Source organism: Crocuta crocuta, unplaced genomic scaffold (assembly GCF_008692635.1).
Source record: "Crocuta crocuta isolate KB4526 unplaced genomic scaffold, BGI_CrCroc_1.0 scaffold1180, whole genome shotgun sequence".
Lineage (NCBI taxonomy): Eukaryota > Metazoa > Chordata > Mammalia > Carnivora > Hyaenidae > Crocuta > Crocuta crocuta.
Genome location: NW_027530020.1, coordinates 208,015 through 218,912, shown reverse-complemented (window position 1 = coordinate 218,912; position 10,898 = coordinate 208,015). Strand labels below are relative to the sequence as shown.

The window sequence follows — 10,898 nt, the reverse complement described above, 5'->3', positions numbered from 1 at the left end:
AAGACAATCCTAAAATTTGTATGAAACCACAAAAGAACTTCAGTAGACAAAACATTCCCGAGATGAAGAACAACTCCATGGAGAAAATACAGAGTAAAAGCTCCTGGCATTGGTCACGATAACAACTTTTTTAGATAGGACACCAAAAGCACAAGAAACAAAGCTAAACATAAATATGCTGAAATTCTAGCTCCCACTACCTGTGAGTATGACCTTATTTGGAAATAGGGTCTTTATAGATGTAATCAAGTGAAAATGAGGTCATTTGGGAGGGGCCAAATCAAATATAGTGGGTCTCCTTCTAAGGAGGAGGACATTTGAACAGTGACAAAGAAGAAGAAGGTCCTGTGGTGACAAGGGAAAGATGGGGGTGATACAGAGACAAACCAAGAAACACCAAGGATCACCCACAACCGCCAGAAGCTGGGAAAAGGCGAGGAAGAATTGACTCCAACAGAGTAAACTAAGGAGTCTCAAATGGAGCTTGGCCCTACCTCCTCAATTTTAAACCTCAAAGCTCCACAACAATGAAACAATAAATGCATGTTGTCCAAAGACACCCAGGTTGTAGTCGTTGTCATGGCAGCCCAAGGAATCCATACAACACCCTTGTAACCTGCACCCAGGTTATTACACTCCGTAGTATCAGCACCCGAGAAATGCACGTTGGACATTGTTTCTTCCCAAGAATAACTCTGCACCATGGTAAATACTAGTCCTTCCCCATTATTATTCCTTCTAGGAATAAGTCCATACAGCAGGAACTTTTGTCCACATTTCTAATAGCAGAGATTGGATCTGGTGGGGAAACTTATAAATAAGTGGAATGTTCTAGGAGGAGCTATCTCGTATCTGGTTTCTTTTGCTCAAACGTAGGTTTGTGATATGAATCCACAATGACATGGACAGATACTTTATCTTTTTTTTTTTAATGTTTTATTTATTTCTAGGAGAGAGAGAGAGAGAGAGAGACAGCGTGAGCAGGAGAGGGTCAGAGAGAGAGGGAGTCACAGACTGAAACAGGCTCCAGGCTCCGAGCTGGCAGTCAGCACAGAGCCCGACGCGGGGCTCGAACCCACGAACCGCGAGATCATGACCTAGGCGAAAGTCGGACGCTTAACCGACTAAGCCACCCAGGCGCCCCTACATGGACAGATACTTTAAATGAAAGAAATACCGTAAGCAGATGCTCAGCGTCACAAATAACGGGGCGTTGTAAATTTAAATGCTACAAATAAACCCTTTTTGTTAATTGGTGAAAACTTTGCTGGCAAAGTCACACTGAGAGCACATTGTGGTGGTAAAGAAGTGAGGAAGCAGGAATTCTGAAGGCTGCTGTCTGCAGATACAGATGTACAACCTCTATTGTAATATTAAATGTCTACTAAAATTTAATGTGTACACACTTTGACATAGACATTGCACCACTAAACATTTACGGTATATATACGCTCTATGGCAAATGATACTGTATTAAGTGCTTTTTGTTCACACATTTTTAAACAATTGTAAAATTCTGGCACAAACCTAAATATCCATTGGAAATAAAACATTTATTGGTGTAACGTTTGCAGAAGTTCATAAAAGGTAGTGCAGCTACTTATGTACGGATATGGAACAAATGCATGGTATATATATTTAAAATTTTTTTAATTTTAATTTATTTTTGAGAAAAAGAGAGAGAGAGAGATAGCAAGGTGGGGAGGAACAGAGAGAGAGGAAGACCCAGAATCCGAAGCTGGCTCCAGGCTCTGAGCTGTCAGCACAGAGCCTGACGAGTTCGACCCCAAGAACAATGAGATCATATCCTGAGCGGATGTTGGTCGCATAACTGACTGAGCCACCCAGGCGCCCCAATGCATGGTATATTTTTGATAAAAATGTAAAGAAGCAATACTATTGTTTGTAGTTATGTAACATTTGTTTTAGCAGATGACATGTGTATACTAGTACTTTACTAGAATATCTCTGAAATACTATATAAACTAGTTACATGTTTGCCTCTGACATGGCAACTAGATGAATAGAAGACAAGATGGGTTAATATAATTTCTTCATCATTTAGTACCGCTTACGCCAAGAACATTGCCAATGTATTAATCACCAATTTAAATCAAGATCTCTTCATTATTTTTTAAATGTGAAATCTTACAGTCGAACTTTTTCCACGTACTCTGACGGATTGGTTCTGGAAAGTTCAAAAAAAGAAGCTTAACTTTTGGATGTATATTATTACCATTTATAAAACTTACTGTTTTATCCCTGCTGAGGGACGTTTGAAAGATCATAATTCTTCATAAAGCCACTCGTAGTTGACTAATTTGAGTGAATACTCTGTTGTTTTCCTTATAGCTGTTTAAGAATGAAAACATTAAACATTTGATCACAGTACTTCTTTAATTATCAGGGCCAGTGAACTCCTTTTCACAAATGTAATAGAAGTTTCTACTGCAATCAGCAGTATAAATAGTTGATGGCTTCAGGGATCCACATTTCACATGTGATAAACTCTGTAGGAAATTCCTGCATCAAAGATTATATCTATTTTAGAAGGATATTTCTCAGGCAAATTTTATCACACATTTAAAACATGTGCAGTTATTTCAATGGCCATACAAATGTTGTGACGGACATAGAGCTGTAAGATTATCAAGTGTAATTGTATCTGAAAATAACGGAAATGTTGCCAATGGACCATTGGAGCTAGGGAAGAAGTACAAACGGTAGTGTAGACTGGGAGGTATAGAGAGTTAGACATGTACACTTGAAACATTCTCCTAAGACTCCTGGACCTTCTGGGAAGTGACCAAGTATAGTATATTTATTAAATGACACACTGCAATTTCATATAATAGTATTTCCAATGGCCTATAATTTAGATTAATGTGCCTAGTGCATGCATCTCCACTGCTATCGTCACTTTGAGCATAAAAGGTGCTTCTTTGCATTTAAAATAGAGTGTGCCTTATCCCCACTGAGCCTAATGTCTTCCACACCAAACAAAGCACTAAACTTTTGTGAAAGGGGGCAATGAGACTAAGGTACCTGGATTTTAACTTTGGAGGCTAGGCTGCAGTGTTCAGAGAAAAAGGTTTCTAGTTTTAATTTTCACCCAAAGCTTCAGAAATTATAGGAAGTAACAATTTCAAGTAATAAAATTGAGATCGCTACAACCTTTTACATTCTGCGGTTTTTCCACTAGAACTGGTTTCTAAGGGACTCCATTACCCTACCTGCTCCTTCATGTTTTCCTTCTGTCTCTTGTAGCACTTTTCTCAATGATTTTCTGGTTATGCTCATCTCTCCTTATCTTCACACTGCCCTAAACATGAGGGTGTCCATGGGCTCAGCCCTTAGAGTTCCCGAGAATCTCTCCCAGCCTCATACTTGTCACGGGTCTATGCACTGCCGCACACAGCATATGCATCCCAGGCACAGACCTCTCACTTGAACTTCCTAATCATCTATCAAAGGCCCATGAGACACCCGCGTACATAGCTAAATGTGTCACAGTTATTAAACTTGTATCCAAAACTGAATTCCATATGTGCCTTATTACCATTAACGGCAGCATCATTCTTACCACTCCTGGACCAAAAAACCTTGGAACCCTCCCTGCCTTGTCTGTCTCGCACACGTCTCTGAAACACGTGTAGAATCTGGCCACTTTGCACCAGCACCACCCCTACCAATCCGCATCGGCCACCGCAGGTCACCCGGACGACTCCAGGGACTCAGCTAAGCCCCTGCTCCCCTACTTCTACCCCCCGCAGTTTCAACAAAAGAACACACACCAAGTCAGCTCAGCAGACCGCCCAGAGTGAGTCTGCAGAGCCGGAGCCAGCTTTTGTCACCCCGCAGCTTAAAGTCCTCTAAGAGGGTCTCATTAGCCTCATGAACAAATCCAAGTTCTTACATTCTTCTGATGCCCTACCTGCTCTCACCGTCATTACCTCTCTGACCTACATCTCTCCCTCCCCGTTCCCATTGCTCCAACATCTCATGCCCTCTTGTTATTTGCTCAGGCATGCTAAGTCCACTCCTACCGCTGAGTCTTACAGCAGCTGTTTTTACTACCAGGTGCGTTCCCATCAGCTAATCCACGTGTGTTGTTCATTCCAGATACGGTACAGACTTCATTTCTCAAGGAGTCTATCCTGACCACCCCCATTTAAAGCAGTGAAATCTCTTCCTCTTACCTTCATACACAAAAGATACTTTGTAATGTAGCAAAAAGTAAGAGATTCCACATCACTCCATAGCATATATTGTCCTCTAATGTGCCATGTAATTTACTTGGCATATTGCGTTTGTGGTCACTCATCCCCACCAGCACCATCAAGCCTGCATTGGAATGTAATATCCGTAAGGGTGGGAAACTATAGCATGTTTTACACACCACTGTAGCTTCAGTGGCTGGAAGAGTGCCTGGCACATTGTGGACCATCAATAAACGACATGTCAAATAGCCCATGTGTCTCATACTGTCCCCTATGTTACTTAGATTTAGTTATAACAGATCATTTTTCTTCATTTTCTAAATGAGTTTTCTAGACACCCACCAACAAATCTATGTGATTTACTAATGAGACAGGGCTACCAGAAATTATTGTGGACTGGTGCTAAATAATAGCATGGAAGATATTAAGGATCCTAATATCCTTAGAGTTGCAAGATTACTAAATGACTCATTTGGGAAAAGTTCTTTTGTTGTTGTTGTTGTTGTTCTTGAATGATACCAAGTGAACACGTATCATTTCACTTACAGAGAGGGCTGGCTTTAAATATTTTCCTTTTCCTCATTATATTTGTACCATTTCTTGCAACCACATCTGTGGACAAGCTAGTATCATAGAACATACCAGATACAAAAGCAAAATGTCATTTTACTGTTTGGAAGGGCCTTCCATGAAAGAAGATGGAATAAAGAATGCTCTTTGAGTCTACTGAGGTCTCAGATTTGCATTCTGTGGCCTATCTAAGAAGCGAGATCAAATGGAATTAAAGGTATTCCCTAAGTCCCCAAGGATCTTTTCCTCTTCTTGACCAATAATCTACCAAGTAGTTACTGAGCAGGAAAGGGAGCAGAAGAGCATGAAATGAAAACTTACAGGTTTGTACTTGGGTGTGAGCCATCCAGCCACTTCCAGGGGTACTTGCCCCCATGAAACCTACTTAATCCAATCCAATAACTGTATTGTATTTTTGATTGAAGAAAGATCTGTGAGATGATTAGAATTATTAGTATTAGTCATCGCATCAGTGAAAACACCTTGCCCACAGAGGACTCATAAAATACTGGGTACTTTTATCTTCAAACACCTCTATGATAAATGGGACAGACAGGTTAATTTCTCCATGGGGTATGGAAGACACAGAAATGAAAAAGCTTCAGTGAAGGAATCACTCAAGTCTTTGTGACTGGATGCAAGACATCAACAAAAGCATAAGTTGGNAAAAAAAAAAAAAAAAAAAAAAACCCAACTCCATGTATGATAAAGAAGTTAGATAAATATGATTCGACTAAATTAGGAATTTTCTTCATCATAATGCACCTTGAAGCATGTGAAAAGAAAAACTTCAAATCTGGAGATATCTGCAATAATGTAAAGAACAAATACATATTCCTAAAAATCATCAAGAAAACAAAATTATCCAATAAGGAAAAAATGGACAAAAAATGAAAACATATTTCAAATAAATGAGGCATATAGCCATGCAATATGGAAAGGTACTAAATTCACTAGAGATGAGGACAATGCAAATCAAAGTAAGGAGGATATACTTTACTACTATTGAACTGGCAGAAATTAAAATTAACAACACCAAGTTTGTGGGATGGTAGATATCCAATATAACTTTAAAACTTTTGCTAAGATCCTATTGAAAACTAAGTTGAAATTATCACATAAAATGAACTTTTATGAACTCTGTTCCAAATTTTTTCACTCCTTAGATGATTTGGGATCCAGTAAGGACACACAGAACAATTTTTCACTGAGACATGTCTAAGCATGATTAATGAAGGATTATTCATAACAACAAAAGGTGGAGACCACCCAAAGCCCCATCTTCTAGAGAAGGTTATCCACACTGTGGAATGTCACACAGCAGTGACAATGAAGACTCTATACCTACAAGTGGTAAGACACCACATCCCATTAATTTGCTATATACACCTAAGCAAATAAAACATCCTTGAGAATTTTCCTTCTGGATGTAGTGGGTATCATACAGTCTGTTTTAAGATTGTGTGCACTGCATAATGCATGCAGTGTCTACAATATCTTTAACATACAAATACTGTGAATTTCTGGTAATCATTATTCCAACTGGCATATTTAGTGTAAAGTACCAAATTAATGTTCTTTGCTGTAAGCAATGTAATTGAATCTCTCTCATTCTCTCTCAGACACAAACACACAAACCACACACTCAACAATATTTTTCACAGTCATTAAATTGTATAAGAAAATGTTTAATAGTGTATATTTAATACCTAAGAAAAATGAATGGGAATTATGTAAATATAGGTTATCATTTCTAAGTCTCCGAAGATACACTGTTATTAAATGTTTAGTGATTCTTTCACTCACATATTTTTGCTAGGTGTTAGGAGTATACATAAGAGTATCAAACGCAATCTCAGTTTTCAGTATCAGTGGATTTAGGCCACTTCTTTCATTGTACTCTTGGGCTTTGTACAGCAGCAAAACACAGAAAATCCTAAACCATCAGCGTAAGTGTAATGCTGTTCTACAGAGAAGTCTGTCGCAGGTTCATATAGTATTTCAGCAGTCCAGTTCAGATTCTGATGGCCAGGCTATCACCAAATGAGGTGATAGACTATGAAACTCAGATTGTGCTCCAAACAAGGGCAAAAGTCTCCAGAAATTTCAAAGGGTCTAGATAGTTCATGGAAATACAGGGATAACAAGTATAAGAAGTTTCACTGAAACTCTGAAGTCTAGAAACTTCAATGGCAGGACTGAAACTGAAGAAAACTGAATTGGAAATTACAAGGGAAATGTGGATTAAAAATACAATTTTTATTCTTTATGAACAAATAAAAATAAAATGTTTTTGAAACTGATTGATAACAACTCAGGTTTAAATTAATCAAGGCACTTATAAGCTGTCCTGGATTTTTTAAAATGTGTTTGACTCAATATGCTAATGTTTACTTCATTTGTTTCTCATAGTGAAGAGTGATTCAGGGGCACCTGGATGGCTCAGACGGTTAAGCGTCTGACTTCCGCCCAATCGTTCATGGGTTAGAGCCCCGCGTGGGACTCTGTGCTGACTGTGGAACTTGCTTCGGATTCTGTCTCCTTCTCTCTCTCTCTGCCCCTCCCTCATTCACTCTCTCTCTCTTTCTTTCTCTCAAAAATAAATGAACATTAAAAATTTTTTAAACAAAGAGTGATTCATTCATATTGATACCGTTATCTTAATAAGAATTTTATAAACAATAAAACATAGGATTTTTTTAATGTAAGCTCTACATCCAACATGGGATTGAATTCAAAACCCCAAGATCAAGAAGCACATGGCATATCAGCTGAGCCAGCCACATACCTCTAAGTTCTTTTTAAGACTCATTTTTAAAGACTCATTCCAGCTATATTCAACCTCTTCATTTTTCAACCATCTTTCCCATGGCTATGAAAGTGAGAGGTTCATCTTCCCTTTGAAGTGTGATCCCTCCCAAATACTGATGAAGGAACAACAGAACTCAGTACATGAGAAATTATCTCTTTAGAATGCTCATACCATTAAAGCAGTTTTTCTTTTGCCCTGTATTAGCCCTGAGAAGCTAAAAGCTGAACCATTTGAAGTATACTAAATGTGAAGATGCAACGCATGCAGTAAAAAGACTGAACATCATTCCATGGCATTCATAGAGAAGGTATTTTTCTTGATTTAAATCAGTGGTTCTTCTAGGTCTCTGTTATACCTGTGTCCCTTCTGCAGAGAAATCTGTCCCAGTTCACAAGATTAAGTGGCCACAATATACTGGAGGAAAGTCTAACAATCATCCTAACTCAAGACATACGAGTTTCTCATAAACCATTTACTCAGGTTGAGTACAGTAGACATACCTGCTCTTCTTTATTATCAATCTTCACGAGACTAGACTGCAGATCTTGGCATGATACCCTACTCTTCTCCCAAGTTTTCTCTTCTTTTGAAAAATGGTAACAGCTTTTTCCAAAGCAGTCCAATTTTCCTTGAAATGTGTCATCGTCTTCATTCCATGCTCATGGGTTGGAAAACAAATATTGTTAAAATGTTGACACTACCCAAACCAATCTACATGCTCAATGCAATTCCTATCAAAATAACACCAGCATTCTTCACAGAGCTAGGACAAACCCAAAATTCGTATGCAACCAGAAAAGACCCTGAGTAGTCAAAGGAATGTTTAAAAAGAAAACCAAAGCTGGAGACATCACAATCCTGGATCAAGCTATTTTCATCAAAATAGTATGGTACTGCCACAAAAACAGACACATAATATCAATGGAACAGAGTGAAGAACCCAGAAATGGACCCACAAATATATGGCCAGCTAATCTTTGACAAAGCAGGAAAGAATATCGACTGGAGAGAAGACAGTCTCGTTAGTGTTAGGAAAACTGGACAGCGACATGAAGAAGCATGAACCTGGACCATGTTTTTACACCATACAGAGAAACAACTCAAAATGGAGGAAAGAACTGAATGTAAGACAGGAAACCATCAAAATCCTAGAGGAGAAAAACTAGGCAGCAACCTCTGAGACCTCACCCACAGGAACTTCTTACTAGGCATGTCTCCAGGGGCGAAGGAAACAAAAACAATAATGAACGATTGGGACCTCATCAAGATAAAAAGTTTCTGCACAGCAAAGGAAACAATCAACAAAACTAAAAGGCAACTGATGGAATGGGAGAAGACATTGGCAAATGACATATCAGATAAAGGGTTAGTATCCAAAATCTATAAAGAACTTCTCAAACTCAACACTCAAAAAACAAATCATCCAGTGAAGAAATGGACAAAAGACATGAACAGACACTTTTCCAAAAAGAAATACAGATGCTTAACAGACACATGAAAAGATGCTCAACATCACTCATGATCAGGGAAATAGACATCAAAACCACAGTGAGACTCCACCTGATACCTGTCAGAACAGCTAAAGTGAATAATTTGGGCCACAGCAGATGTTGGCAAGGATATGGAAGAAAGGGAACACTTTTGCACTGTTGGTGGGAAAAGAAGCTGGTGCAATCACTCTGGAAAACAGTATGGATGTTTCTCAAAAACTTAAAAATAGAACTACCCTATGAAACAACAATTGCACTACTGAGCATTTATCCAAAGGACACAAAAATGCTAATTTGAAGGGTCACATGCACCCCAAAGTTTATAGCATCAGTATCAATAATAGCTAAATTATTAAATGAGCCCAAATGTCCATCACTGATGAATGGATAAAGATTGTGGTATGTATATATGTATATATATGTATATATATATGTATGTGTGTATATATATATGTATATATATACATGTATATATATGTATGTGTGTATATATATATGTATATATGTCTGTGTGTACATACAATGGAATATTCCTCATCCATCAAAAGGAATGAAACCTTGCCATTTGCAACAATGTGGGTTGAAGTAGAATATATCATGCTAAGCAAAATAAGTCAGACAGAGAAGGATAAATATCAAGAGATTTCACTCATATGTGGAATTTAAGAAACAAAATAGGTAAACATAGGGGAAGGGAGGGAAAAATAAGATGAAAACATAAAGGGAGGTAAACCATCAAAGACTCTTAGAACAAACTGAGGGTTGCTGGAGGGGTCTTGGGTGAGGGGATGGGCTAAATGGGTGATGGGCATTAAGGAGGGCACTTTTTGGGATGAGCACTGGGTTTTGCATGTAAGTGATGAATTACTAAATTCTATTCCTGAAAGAATTACTACACTATATGTTAACTAGCTTGGATTTAAATAAATTTTTTAAAAATGTAATGCATCATGGTCTTTATCTTGAAAACAAAAGCTGCATGGTCCTCAACCACAAGGCCACTTAGGGACCTATGCTTTCTATATATATCTTGCTTATGTCAGACTGAATGACCAGAAAATAGGTAGTTTTCCTGTATCCCAAAAGTCTCATACTGGGAATAGCTTTGGGCCCAAATCTTGAAGCCAGAGACTATCTGAGAGACCTCAGATCATTCCTAGGATTACACTGAGAAATCCTGACTTCCCAGGTACAGACATATTGCTTCATATGAAGCAGTTCTCTATTTGTGAGAAATGCACCAAAGTGAATATAAGAGGATGGAAAATTCCAAGGGATGTATATTGGGGAAAATACATCCACAAGAATAAAGTATTCAATCACATCCACATGACTTTGTGAAAGTCAAGAGCTCAATTAGCTATAATAAAGAAAATGAATTCGATTCTAAAATGTGAGCAAAATTAAAGGACCTGACAAAATACAATATAAAGTTTTAATATTATATATTAAAATGGGACAGAATGGGATAATTCCATGGGAAAAAAATCTGTAAACTATCAGTACAATTCAGCACATACCTATAGGGGGTGGTAAAATTGAGTGATCTTCAACTTCTGATAAGGAAACATTTATTTCTGTTTCTTTCATATCTTGCCTTGTGTCTCCAGAACACCTGTGAAAAACTTCAATTCATGTTATAAAATCAAGGTCTTGAATGCTTGCAATAGATCACTTTCTTATAATCACTAATTCTAATTCTAAACAGCATCGTGAATGTTGCTGGCTAAATGAAAGTACAATCAGAGAGAATGTTAGCGTAAAATATTTTGAAGTGTCAGAACATAAAACAGATTTTTTGTAAAA

The 10,898-nt window shown here is 37.9% G+C and overlaps 1 long non-coding RNA gene across 1 annotated transcript; it reads right to left on the bottom strand.

Moving 5' to 3' along the window:
- Positions 1-2,378: 2,378 nt before the first annotated feature.
- LOC144232025 (uncharacterized) lies at positions 2,379-10,674 on the bottom strand. The gene is made up of 4 exons (XR_013335293.1): positions 10,613-10,674; positions 8,103-8,260; positions 5,112-5,221; positions 2,379-2,523 (listed from the first exon to the last, which is right to left on the bottom strand). It is a non-coding gene; the product is annotated as an uncharacterized LOC144232025 (long non-coding RNA).
- Between the last annotated feature and the right edge of the window lie 224 nt (positions 10,675-10,898).